This window comes from Camellia sinensis, chromosome 14 (assembly GCF_055761805.1).
Source record: "Camellia sinensis isolate YWXY chromosome 14, ASM5576180v1, whole genome shotgun sequence".
Classification (NCBI taxonomy): Eukaryota; Viridiplantae; Streptophyta; class Magnoliopsida; order Ericales; family Theaceae; genus Camellia; species Camellia sinensis.
Window position 1 is genome coordinate 46083386 of NC_138974.1, and position 14239 is coordinate 46097624.

Below are 14239 nucleotides of genomic sequence, written 5' to 3' on the forward strand. Positions count from 1 at the left end.
CACGGTCTTCAAGAAACTGATCTACCGAATTCTAAGTGAAATACGAGATGAGCCTTTCGTCAGATGGCCAGCTAAGCTTGGGGAAGCTCAGAAGGACTATGACGAAAGATCACGGTGCACCTTCCACAAAGAAAAGGGGCACCGCACTGAAAATTGCACGCCATTGAGACAACACCTAGAGGAGTTTGTGGCAGCAGGTCACCTGGATAAATACATTGAAGGAGGAACGCAACCAGCCCCCCAGGACCATAATAACCCCAACGGGATGCCAGTCGATGCCCCACCTTAGGACATTATCAATGTGATACATGGAGTCTTTGAACCTGGGCGTGTATGCGAGCTCAGGGGATCAATCAAAAAGGCTGAACACTTTAGAGAGGTACGAAGTGCCCAACCTGCCATCAAGAAGGGGAAGACAGAGGCCGTAAACGTCATGTCTTTTTCGGATAAAGACTTGGAACGGATATATTGCCCTCACAATGATGCCCTGGTCGTCACTCTCCGAGTCAAGGATTTTGACGTCAAGCGGATTCTGATTGACCAGGGTAGTTCATGTGAAATCATGTACTACGAAACATTTAAACAATTAAAGCTACAAGACAAAGACTTGGCGCCTGCCGTATCTCCCCTAATTGGATTCAACTCCATGCCAGAATGGCCCGTCGGCAAAATAATTCTTCCAGTCAGAGCAGGAAGCGTGGCAAAACAAGTGGAGTTCTGGGTATTGAAGGTCCCCTCCACTTACAACATCATCTTGGGCAGAACATGGCTGCATGCCATGCGATCGGTGGCGTCATCCTACCACCAAGTAATGCGGTTCCCCAACGATACCGGGGTAATTGAAGAAGTCTATGGAGATCAGATCATGTCGAAGCAATGCTTCGTCACGGCGAATGGCAGCCGCGCTGCCAAAGGATACGTTCATTCGGTGGAAGAACCTGAGAGCAATGAGCTATTCGCAGATGTTGGCAAAGCGGCTGATCAGAAAGCGGTGGAGGACTTGGTAGAGGTAAGAATAGATGAAATGAACCCTGATAAGTTCTTTTTGCTCGGTTCGTCGTTGTTTAGCACTGAGAGATTAGAGGTGTTGGAATTTTTGACCTCTAACATCGAAGTGTTCGCTTGGACGCCATACGACATGCTAGGTATTGATCCCAACTTTATCTGTCACCAACTCAATGTCCACCCATCCGCCAGACCAATCATCCAACACACACGCAGATCGGCACTCCACAATGCCGAGATAGTGCGAAAGAAGTAGGTAACCTGCTGGAAGCAGGAGCAATTAGAGAAGTGCACTACCCAAGATGGATCTCCAACACAGTCGTAGTGCCAAAGAAGAATGGCAAGTGGCGTGTCTGCGTTGACTATAAAACAGTCAACAAGGCGTACTCAAAAGACAGCTTTCCTCTACCACGGATAGATCAACTGGTAGTCCTAACGGCGGGGCACAACCGACTTAGCTTTCTGGATGCATACAGAGGCTACCACCAAATCGCCATGCATGAACCAGACCAGGAGGTCACATCCTTTACAACTCCAAGAGGACTGTACTGTTTCAAGGTCATGCCATTTGGCCTAAAGAACGCAGGGGCAACATTCCAACGAATGGTCGCCAAGATGTTTGAACCATTGTTAGGCAGAACAATGGAGGCTTACATCGACGACATGGTGGTCAAGAGCAAGGATGAGAATGACCATCTCAAGGACCTAGGAGAGATGTTTGAAATCCTGAAGAAGTACAAGTTGTGCCTCAATGCATCCAAGTGTGCGTTCGGAGTAGGATCTGACAAATTCTTGGGCTTCCTTGTGACCAACCGGGGTATAGAAGCAGACCTCTCCTAGATCAAAGCAATCCAGGATTTGGAGAAACCAAACTCAGCAAAAGAAGTGCAGCATCTCACCGGCATGGCAGCTGCGCTCAATCGGTTTATAAGCCGGTCATCGGATAGACTATGACCATTCTTCCATGCACTAAAAGCCTAGTTCGAATGGGATGAAGAATGCGACCGAGCTCTAGAAAGCTTGAAGGACTATGTCTTCTCCACCACTACTTGTTACCCCAGTACCTGGAGAAGAACTTTTCTTGTACCAGGCAGTTTCTCAGCACGCAATTAGCGCAGTGTTGGTTCGTGCAGAAGGAATCCAACATCTGCCCATCTTTTATGTCAGCAAGACATTGTTGGGAGCCGAAACAAGGTACTTGCCACTGGAAAAATTAGCATTAGCCTTAATGATGGCCTCCAGGAAATTGGCACACTACTTTCACGCCCACGCCATAGTCGTCTTCACAGCTTTCCCACTAAAAGCTTTGTTTGAGAGGGCGAACTTTTCTGGGCGAATCTTGAAGTGGGCAGTAGAGTTGGGACAATTCGACATCAAGTTCCAACCCAGAACCGCAGTAAAGGCCCAATCTTTGGCAGACTTCGTCGCAGAGTTTACTCCTGGAAGTCATCATATCTGCCCAGTCGACCTAATTGACACAACCGAACTAGGGATGGAAGTTGACGCCGGAATAGCGCAACCCCTAGCAAGAGGTACTCAGTCAGACTCCAAGGCAGACCAGACTAAAGACAACAAGGAAGAAGCAAACCAAGCTACACCAAACCAAGACTCACCAACAAATAAAGACTTGGTACAATCAGATAGCGAGGGGCAGACAGCAAGCATGGACCTTGAAGAAAACACCAGCAACATTCTTGACCCCACGACATCATCTGACCCCTCCACTTGCTGGAAGTTATTCGTTGGAGAGATGTAGAAGCTCTTTGTGGATGGAGCATCCAACCGACATGGTGCAGGACTTGGCATAGTCCTCATCGCACCAGACGGCTTGATAGTAGAGCAAGCAATCAACCTTGGCTTCCCAGCATCCAACAACAAAGCGGAGTATGAAGCACTTCTTGCAGGACTCAAAACAGCATTCTACATGAAGGCCACCGAACTAATGGTCTACAGCGACTCACAGCTGGTGGTAAACCAAATTTCTAGCGACTATGAAGCAAAGGATGATAGGATGGCCAAGTACTAAGAATTGGTCAGAATAGAGATCAAGAAATTTGAAGTAGTGAGGATAGAACAAATTGGCAGGGAAGAAAACATCAGAGCAGACGAACTAGCAGGCTTCGCCTCAATGGCAGATACTTCCATCCCTCATCCGTTGCTCATCGACTACTTACAAAGACCAAGCATTGAAGACCCCGAAGCAGAAGAAGTATGTTGCGCCGAGCTAGGCCCCTCATGGATGGATCCCATCATACTGTTCTTAAAAGATGGCGTCTTACCGGAAGAAAAGAAATAAGCCAACAAAATTAGAGCAAAGTCGCAGCGATTTTGGCTCTCCCCATCTATGGCATTGTACAAAAAATCCTTCTCAGGACCCTATCTAAAGTGTGTCCACCCCAGCAAAGTGGAAGCATTCTTATACGAGATACACGAAGGGGTATGCGGAAGCCATCAAGGAGGAAGATCGCTAGCTTACAGGGCCATTTCGCAAGGATACTGGTGGCCATACATGCAGGCAGACTCAGAGAAATATGTGAAGAAGTGCAAGAAATGCCAAAAATTCGCACACCAAATACATCAACCAGCTAGAGAACTCCTACCATTGACTAGCCCATGGCCTTTCGCAATGTGGGGCTTGGACATAGTAGGGCCACTTCCAACAGCACCCGGCAACAGGAAGTTCTTTCTCGCAACAACAGACTACTTCACAAAGTGGGTGGAAGCAGAAGCATTGGCATCAATCAAGGAAAAAGATGTAAAGAAGTTCGTCTGGCAGAATATCATCACTCGGTTTGGCATACCAAAAGCCCTAATCTCAGACAATGCCACTCAGTTCGACGGCAGAATCTTCAGAGGCTTTTGTGAAGAGTACAAGATAGAGTTCTATAATTCTACACCGGCATATCCCCAAGCAAATGGACAGGCAGAAGCTTCAAACAAGGTAGTCTTGGATGGGTTGAAGAAAAGGTTGGAGAAAGCTAAAGGCAAATGGGCGGAAGAACTTCCTCATGTTTTATGGGCTTACCGTACCACACCTTGGCGGTCAACAGGAGAAACACCATTCTCCTTAGCCTATGGTATGGAAGCAGTAATCCCACTAGAAGTTGGCCTCCCCACAATTCGAAGTGAAAATTTTGATCCAGACTTAAACGGTGAAGCTACAACATTGGAACTCGACCTTGCAGAAGAAAGAAGAGAAAGAGCACTAGTTCACATTGCCTCATATCAACAAGAGTTATCCAGGAAATACAATAAAACAGTACATCCAAGGCAATTCAAGATCGGAGATTGGGTGCTGCGCAAAGTGATGGGAAACACCCTGGTGCAAGGAGATGGCAAGCTAGGGCCTAATTAGGAAGGTCCTTACAAAGTGGTTGGGTTAGCAGGCAAAGGGGCATACCACCTTGAAGACAAGGACGACAAAGCAATCCCTAGGCCGTGGAACACCGCCAATCTCAAGTTATTTTATTTTTAGCTTTCCTCTTTCAAACATGTGTAATTTTTTCTTTCCTCAATAAAACAAGTCGATTCTTTCCAGCATAGTTGTTTTTTGTAAAAGTTAGTTTTAGTAACGTAAGGAACATTACAAACATTTTATTCTAAGCTGGCTGGAAAAACCAACTTAGAGGTTGGCTGGATTAAACCAACACCCCTCCTAAGCCCAGGATAAGGATCCAGGCTGCAGGACGTTTGGTCGGAATAACCAAACATTTTACTTTAGGTTGGCTGGAAAAACCAATCTAAAGGTTGGTTGGATTAAACCAACACCCTTCCTAAGCCCAGGATAAGGATCCAGGCTGCAGGACGTTTGGTCGGAATAACCAAACTATGAGAACCCGAATATAAAAATTAAGTAAATAATTAAATAATAATTTTACAATCTCAAATATTTTATTATGAATCTTTAAGTGCAAATTAAATATTATTAGATGATCTTTTAATTAATTTTAAACCTAAAATAAATTTATGGTGAAAGTCATTGATTGAGAAGCAAGATTTATTATTAAAAAAAAAAAAAAAATAGAGAAGAGGGTGTGACTTGAACTCTAGACCACAAAATTAATAAGTTAGACTCTTACCATTTGAATTGCATGTAACTTATATATGTATTTTGTATATTTATCTATCTATTTGACCTAAGTGTGCCCACAACTAGTATAAAATAAAATAAACACAAACCCTAACTCTTGTTATAATTGTTTTCCACAACACTAGCAACCCTAGCAGCCGTGGGTTTATGAAGAAAAGAGAGGGGTTTTTCAATCATCAAGATTATTGTTGTAACCAAGAAGGAGAGCTTTGGGTGTGTTGTGCTGTGTGGCTTCCTAGGTTTTCTTCTCTTCTTTCTTTGTTCTTTATCCTAATAATATTGTTATTTAATTCATTGATGGAGAGATTGTAGGTGTATGTATTTTGTGTATATATATATGCTGTTAAGAAATCTAAGGAGTTAAATTCATGTATAAAGAATCGGTGTGAATCTTAGTCCAAAAAATTCTGCACATAATCGCTAACTTTAAAAATCAAGAAACCATATCAAACGGATGAATTTTAATCTGAAATTTTTACAGTAGATCAATTACACATTGAATTGCATATCTGAAGTTTTTCATAATTTTTGGGAGTCGAAATCCATATAAATTGAGGTATTCAAATCTGTCCAGGAAACCAGTCCGAAACAGTAAATTCGGGATTGTTGTTCTCTTTGGGTATAAATCCAAAAATTATCAAATTAGTGTCATTAGAACCGGTTACGAGTCTAGTTTCATACGTTTTTGGCCTTGCATTGATTGCTCGTGTATATTAAGAGAACCGTCAATTTCTTTAAAATGCTGCAGAAAACAACCTGTTTGGATATAATAAATTGTAGAAAATTATTTTGATAAGCAAATCAAGTGAAACCAATTGGGTTTGAAACTTAAGATATATTAGATTATATCTGGAGGTTATTGGAATTTTTCGAATAGCGTGGAGTGGGTTTTGTAATTTTCAAAGTTAGCGAATAGATTGGGAAAACTTGTTTAAAACACTGTTTCATCTTAAAGTTATTTTTAGTTAAGTTTCGATCGGAATCTATGTCTTGGGTGATTTTAGACCTTGAAGAATATGAACTTAGGTAATATTTAAGAGTAACGGTGAGTTGGGTTGAGCCGTGTTAGTGAGTTTTAGTTTGAGGTTACTTAGTTCCTATTTTTTTTAGTATTTTTAAATTAGTTGTGACGCGTAGTTTTTATACTTGGTTCAGGCCACTAGTTGGACTTTTACACTCTATTCGAGGATTATATTATTGCGTTTCAGGTGAGTAGTTTCATGCTACGTATTTTTATAAATGTTCCCCTACCCTGGACTGTTGGAAAAATTAAATTGTTGTTTCATGATTAAACTGTTTTGATAAATTATTATATTATCAATTGAATCAAATTATTTCTGAAACATGTGTGAACTTGGCATACGGTAAACTATTTATTTTGGTCTCATGTTTATAATGATGAACTACCATGTTTTGCGAAACTGATGTGTATTGATTATTGGGACCATGTGTGTATTTAGTCCAGGGAAATTATTCCACTGTGTGTGGTGACTCTGGCCACTAGGGAACAGATCCGGGTTGGGCCGTGATGACTCTAGTGCTCAACGATTGTAAGGAACAGACCTTAAAAACAACTAGGTGACCTTCAATCGGATCGTCTTTGAGAAAAGGCCCAGGTGCCATCCTGAGGATGACTCTTAGTTCGGTATTGAATCCAACGGGGCTTATAGCCTTGAGAATTGTGTGGCATATTATTTGTTTTTCTTGGTACCCAGAAAATTATTGGTGTTCATGTTATAATCTGTTTTAAGTGAAAAATGTCGTTTATCATGTTCTTGCGAGACATGAGTATTTTAAGTGTTGAATTGTGGAACCTTCTTTTTGAAACAGATTGTATTTACCAAACTGTATGCCAATCTAGTTTCTGTGATATATATCTTATTTTGGAATTGAACCATGTTTTCAAAACTGTATTTACTATCCATGTTGCTACTCACTGAGCTATCAGCTGACTTAGTTGTTTACCATTTCCAGGTGTTAGATGGACTTAGAGTGGACTCATGGCATAGCGGGGACTCAATTGCATGGACCTCTAGGGCATTTATTTAATTTTCTTTTAGGTTGCTTTGTTGAGTTTTGTGCATACTTTGTGATTGGGTTTTATTTAGAATTATTTTATTTTGTGGGTTGTTTATATCCCATAAGTTTGGATGGCTTTTGATTACGGTTGATTTTGCCATTTATAATTGTGGCATGTCTAGATTGAGTTTTGGTTATTTATTATTGGACTATTGTTCAGTTGTTCAATGTGATTGGATTCGTGTTTAGGCTTACGTGTGCCTTGGGCTAAGTCCCTGTGGGCCACGGCCGGTCATGCCCGGATTTGGGGTGTGACACAAACACTTTACTTTAGGTTGGCCAGAAAAACCAAACTAAAGGTTGGCTGGAAAAACCAACACCCTTCCTAAGCCTAGGATAAGGATCCAGGCTGCAGGACGTTTGGTCGGAATAACCAAACACTTTAGGTTGGCTGGAAAAACCAATCTAGAGGTTGGCTGGATTAAACCAACACTTGGTACTCTTTAGCCGAAGTAAGAACATCGGCTAAAGGGTGGTTGGCTGAATTAAACCAACACTTGGTATTCTTTAGTCAAAGTAAGAACATCAGCTAAAGAGTGGTTGGCTGGATTAAACCAACTCTTGGTACTCTTTAGCCGAAGTAAGGACATCGGCTAAAAAGTGGTTGGCTGGATTAAACCAACTCCTAGTACTCTTTAGCCGAAGTAGGAACATCGGCTAAAAAGTGGTTGGCTGGATTAACTCTTTAGCCGAAGTAAGGACATCGGCTAAAAAGTGGTTGGCTGGATTAAACTAACTCCTAGTACTCTTTAGCCGAAGTAGGAACATCGGCTAAAGAGTGGTTGGCTGGATTAAACCAACTCTTAGTACTCTTTAGCCGACGAAAGAACATTGGCTAAAAGAGTAGTTGGCTGGATTAAACCAACTCTTAGTACTCTTTAGCTGATGTAAAGACATCGGCTAAAAGAGTGATTGGCTGGGTTAAACCAACTCTTATTACTCTTCAGCCGAAATAAGGGTAGAGGCTGAAGAATGGTTGGCTGGATTAAACCACTCTTGGAACTCTTCAGCCGAAGTACGTATATCGGCTAAAGAGTGGTTGGCTAATAAGCTCAGTCAGATTGCTCAACTGAGACCAGAATAAAGTATCTCGGCCACACTACTATTAGAAAGCAAGCTCAAACAGGAATTTAAACCGAGATAACAGTTGGAAGTGAAAAGATCATGGAAAAGTCATTACAAGCACAAGCATACAGATCAAACCGGAATAACAGTTAGCACAAAAGAAAATGATTTTCATTGATCAAAGTTCAGAGCAATTACAAGGGAAGGGCTCCCAGCCCGGTTACAAGTCGAAGCAAAAAAAAAAAAAAAAGAAAAAAAAAAAAGAAGAAAAAGGTCATCTATTTCAGCATCCAGCTCGGCATCAACCCGGAGTCCGGTTTCAGACGGAATTACAATCTGAGTTGGGAGCTCGGTTCAGCTGGTTGCTCAATGGTCAGATCTTCTACCACAGGCTCCACCCGAACTGATTGGTTAGCTGGAACATTGTCAACCGGAGTGTCAGTCGGCTCATTCTCTTCATCGTCGTCGTCAGACGCTTCAAGGAATTGCTTCTGTAGATCAGCTGCATACTCCGCCAGTGTGGCCGGAATAAAATACTGAGGAGCATCAAAGACCTCGGTGTCGGGACCGTAACCGAGCTGCTCCACGGCACCCCTCCAGCCGCACTTGAAGAACAAGTCCTTCGCAGCTTCACACTGTTGGATGTATGCAGCTTCGCCTTCCTTGAAGCCCTTTACCTCGGCATCTTCAGCTTTCTTCTTCAAGACGTTTATTTTGGCGTCCTTAACACCCTCAAGTTTCGCCAGTTCCCGCAAATACTTGTCTTTCATCTCGGTTAGGGCTCTCTGTCTGTCAACATCGGTCGAAGCAACTAGGCCGGTCAGACGAGTCACTTCGGCCTCCAGCTCGGCCGTCCTCGCTTGTTCTTGTTTGAGCTCGGCGGTTTTGGCTTCGGCCTCTGCCATGGCCTCCCTTGATGTTCTCCTGAGCTCCAACACCCGCTTGTGTGCAATGTGGTTCTTCTAAATGGCCTGCAATAGAATAGAAACTTTCCTTTTTAGCTGAGCTGAAAGTAGGAAGAATTATAAAGGCACAAAAGCAAAAGAGGGTGCTACCTACCAGGATCATGGATTTTGTTGAAGACCGGATGGCCTTCAGCTCGGTGTTTAACTGATTGTGGTGCTCCATGTCCTTTGGAAGGCACACACTTTTGGCAAGGTTGAAGGCCAGTATGTGATCCTTCTCAGCAACCACCGAATCAGTTTCCTCAATATCTCGGTTCTGATAAGTGAGCTTCGGTGCCCACTTGGAGGTAGCTCGGTCAGATGGCTCTAGTTGCGGACTTGGTGGATGGCTCGATGGGAGGATGGTTTCGTCTTCATCAACTAACCGCTGTTCGGTCTGGGTAGTCCGGGCGCGTTTAGTTCGGCGTGAGGAAGAAGGCTGTTGAGAAGGAAGGGCCACCGCGGTCTCTTGAGTTTGGCTTGGTGGCGGAACTTCGGGTCTGGTGGTTTCGGTTAGAAGGGCCCTGACTCTGTTCTTTTTTGCCATTTCTTGTTCGGCTGTCAGAGAGACTAAGTTAATTTGGGGCAAGGTGGGGTCCGGTTCAGGAGCGTCTTCCAACAAAAAGTCAGTCACTCTGGCTTTTCGGCGGCCGCTATATCTATAGGTCGGTTCGAACTTTAGCAGCTTGGCCCAACTACGTTCTGGATACCGTAGTGCAGTACGGAGAAGGCCTAGATTGGGGTAGCTGTAAAGTGATTGAAGATGGGTTGAATCTGCGAAAAAAGACACTGTTAGCTCGGCTGCAGAATAGGAAACCGAAATAAAACGAAGCAGACAAAGAAACCGAAGTAATTATACCGGGTGTTCCTTTTTTCCAATTAATACTTTGGCCAGGAATCTGGGCTTGGTGATCCTCAAAGTTCCCAGACACCCAGAAAAAATCGTCATCATTCAAGTCTTTATCCGGCGTATTTTTTATTATTTTCTCACGTCGACGGCGTATTCTAAGATAGTACACTCAGCCGTCTTCCTTCGAACCTATGGAATACTGGTGGAAAATTTCGGCTAAACCAAGGTTGATGCCTGCTTGGCGGTTTAGTTCGACTATACCCATTATTATACGGTAGGAGTTGGTGGAAAGTTGGGTTGGGCATAGTCTTGTTTGCCTAAGGAATTCACAAATTAGGGGTTGGACTGGAAATCTTAGCCCGGTTTCTATTATAGAAAGAAGGGTAAAGGGTACAAAGCCCTTGTTTCCCCAAGGTATAACATCTTTTTCGGCTAAGGTTAGGTGGACGTCGTCGGGTATATTGTAATCTTTTCGGAATTCGGCTAGACCGCCCGGAGTATTTACTAAAAATTTATACTTTCCTATTTATTTTATAAGTTATGAATAAGTTAGATCGGTGGCAAAATTGTGCTCAGTAGCTCGGCTGAGCGCTCAGAGTTCCTGGGCAACCTAAGTCTGCAAAGTGGAAAACAAATGTATTAAGCACAGATCGTTGGACCGTGCTACAAAGAAAAAAAGAAAAGAAAATAAGACCTACTTCGGCTATGTAGGATGTTACAGGATCTATCTCGGTTCCAACAAGGTGATTGATATCTCGGTTGAGGGGAGGTTCTATTAGACCGGTTGAACTCCCAGGGGCAGCTTTCTGAGTTCGGTCTAAAAACTTAGAAAGTTGGTTTAGCCCCGAAGCCATAGTTCGGTCGGAATTGACATTTTCCCAGTACACTGATTGCAGAATTAGTTCGGTTTCCTATCTCGGCTATGATAAAACAAAAGGTTTGACTTATTGAAACTACTGGTGCGAGTGTTAGTTCGGTTGTATAGTCTGGTCTCACCAGCATCAAACTACAAACTACAAACAGTTTACTAGTTCGGTTATGTGTAATTTTGGATCAAAAGTAGTGTTCTACAGGTTATTTCATGAATACCTGAGGATTATACTAACATAGTGTTTTCAGAAGAAGCAGAGCAAATGGAAAAAAAAAATGTGTTTTGCAAAAACACACAAAGCAAAGTATGAAAACATGGAAAGCAAGATAGAGGTGTAGTGCTTACCAGATGAAGAGGCAAGAGCTGGAGATGAGGGCAGCAGCAATGGAGAACACGAGCTCAGAGGTTGAAGAGTAATGAAGGCAAAAGGAGAGTAGAAAGAGTGAATGGCGTAAGTGATTCAGAAACAAAGGGTTATTTTGTGGAAAGAGAAGGGGCAAAAGGCGGGAACTGTTCAAATTATGTGAAGTACGAGGGCAGCGTGACAGCTGCAATAGGCCAGTAAGGGCGTGCCACATGTCATGGGAAGGAGAAACGATTCAGTTGCTGTGATTGAAGAGACGTTTTGACCAGACAAACAGAGCCCGGTGTGGAATGAGCTCGGCTGGATAGGCTAAAAGACTTTAGCTCGGCTGGAAAAACTAAAGGGCTTGAGCTCGGTTGGAAAAGCTAAAGGGTTTTAAGCTCGGCTGAAAAGGCTTAAAAACCTTAGCTCGGCTGGGAAAACAGGTAATCCCAATCATGCTATGCAGATGGAATTAAGGGATAATTGAGAGGGTAATTTATATGAAAATTGGGCCGAGCTAGCTAATGGGCCGAGCTGGGTTGTTATGGGCCACAGTACTAAGAGCTGAGTAAAAAGGCCGTAAAGTTACTCCGGCCCGAGAGAGATGTAAAGTTACTCCGGTCCGAAAGCGACTTGGAGTTAGGCCGGTTTGAAGACGCTTTGAAGTTAAACCAGTCTCAGTGTTAGCCCGGTCACGACGTATTGTGGTTAGACCGGTTAGAACCTTGCTACTCGGTAGCTCGGTCTAACCACACCATTCTTTGTACATGAGGAACCGAGATAAAGAGTAGTGAAAAGGAGAACCGAACTAAAGACGGTACGGCCTACTCTACGGCTCAGCATAGCCATGATTACCTCGGTCCTGTTGGAGTTCGGCCATGGTAAAAACCATCTCACTTGGTTTAAGTAGTGAGGGGGGTGTTGAAGGATAAGCATTATCTTTCAGGAGTATGAATCCTAGGAGGACTCTGCATGGAGGAGTAGAAGTCCTACTAGGATTGTGCCACGCAAAACCTATAAAAGCTCACAAACATCACCTTTGGAGAGGTAATACAACTTTGCTTTCTGAATACACAGAGCTTTTGTTTATTTGTCAAGCTTACTGACTTAGGCATCGGAGAGGTTTCCGGCACACACCCGCCGGCTAGCTCACATTTGTGTTTTCAGGTGATAAAGCGACGACGTACGGAGGAGCGCAGACTTGATCAACAAGATTATACGAGAAGGTTTATTTCTTTCCCGTACAGATAGACTTCAAGATCACAACGATATTGAGCTGTATTGCCCTACTCAGGCTTAACCATCACTTGTTCAAGTGTGTTCAAAACTTCTTACTCATTGAGGAGGTATTAGATATTATGGCGCCATATGTCATAGTTACCGCCATCCAATTTATCTCCCTTAGTTAAGTTTGCCACCATTGTTTTAGCTATCATTTCTACATATAGAGTAAATGAAGAATAAATGTGCAGGGGATATTAATGATAGCAACACAAAATTATTTGCAGCAAAAGAATCTAAATTAAATAATGATAACATTACACATATCTCAAGATCGAAAATTTGCTATGCTCGTAATCATCTTTCGTGCCTCTAATGACAATTATCAAAATTTAATTTAATTTCATGAAAAAAAAAAAAAAACTTCCCACTTCTTATGACATGTACAAAGCATGATAATTAGTCTAATTCCATACAATAGCATCTTAATATAAATTTATAATTAACTCATGCTATATACATTTAATAATGGAATTAAATAATAAAAAAAACTAATCATGCTTCTCTAATCACAACATATTACAAACTCTAGGCAAAAAACAATAGTATGTCGTGTTTAATGTTCAGATTATACCATAACAGAAAGTACATCACTCTGAAATTTTTCTGAAATTTTTTAGAATTTTAAACAATTAATAAACACACATAAAATCAGAAATAAATATTTCAGAATCTGAGAAAATACAACAATCATACCAGTAAATAGTAAATGATTACAGTAGTCTACAGTAAAAATTTTAGCCCAAAAACTTAGTCATGTAACACCAGAAACATTTTAAAGCAGAAGTAATGAATTATTATTTCAAAAAAAATATATTTTTTATTTTCATAAAATTTTGAAAATTTTACAGTAAATAAAAAATTTAATTCTGAGTCTAACAGTACCAATCATGCTTAAAACAAAGTTATAACGAATTACTTACCATTTAAAGTAATTTTGGATTTTTTTAAAAATAAACAGAGCCTTAGCATCTAGCAGCTAAGCCAGCCAAGCCAGCGCGGCTCAGCTTGGCGCACGGCGCAGCGCATGGTGAGCATGTGGGCAAAGCGCTAGGCACGCACGTAGGAAGCGACGCCGCGCAGTGACGCGTGGCGCGTGCGTAGGCGGCGCTAATGGCATCATATGGCGTGTGTTGCTCACGCACCGCCTTCCGTAGTGTTTTCTAATCCAATTTTGGTACTGTCAGACTCTATTTTTCAAAATAAAAACAATGGTGGTCTCAAAAATGACATTTAACAACACAAATAATGAGATGTATCACACTCTCTCTCTAATGAGAGTGGAAGTGCAGAAACTGTACACTTCACCTTCTTCTTTAAGCCATCAAAAAATCAAAACGAACCTAAATTAAGGTTTGATTTTTCTCATCAACCGTAAGTTCAAATCTAACAAATAATATATGGTTTCGAAGGTCTCAAAATAAGAATTCTAAATATCTAAAATTTGTAGACTAAAATTAAAGCATGTAAAACCATCATGCAAACAAAGTTTCAAGAATATAAAATGGGTTTCCATTTTTCTTGTAATCTAACTGTTGGATTTTCATGAAACTTTACAGATATATTCTACATGAAATGTACTACAACATCTGTAAATTTCAAATTGATTGGAGAAAGATTGAAAAAATATTAATTTTCATGCATATATCATGTGTGTGTATATATATATATATAATTATATACATATTTTAATGCACAAAAACAAAAA

The 14239-nt window shown here is 41.7% G+C and overlaps 1 long non-coding RNA gene across 1 annotated transcript; it reads left to right on the forward strand.

Annotated features, from left to right (window-relative positions):
- Nucleotides 1–6187: 6187 nt before the first annotated feature.
- Nucleotides 6188–7311, forward strand: LOC145807500 (uncharacterized). The gene is made up of 2 exons (XR_014350641.1): nucleotides 6188–6303; nucleotides 7070–7311. It is a non-coding gene; the product is annotated as an uncharacterized LOC145807500 (long non-coding RNA).
- Nucleotides 7312–14239: the final 6928 nt, after the last annotated feature.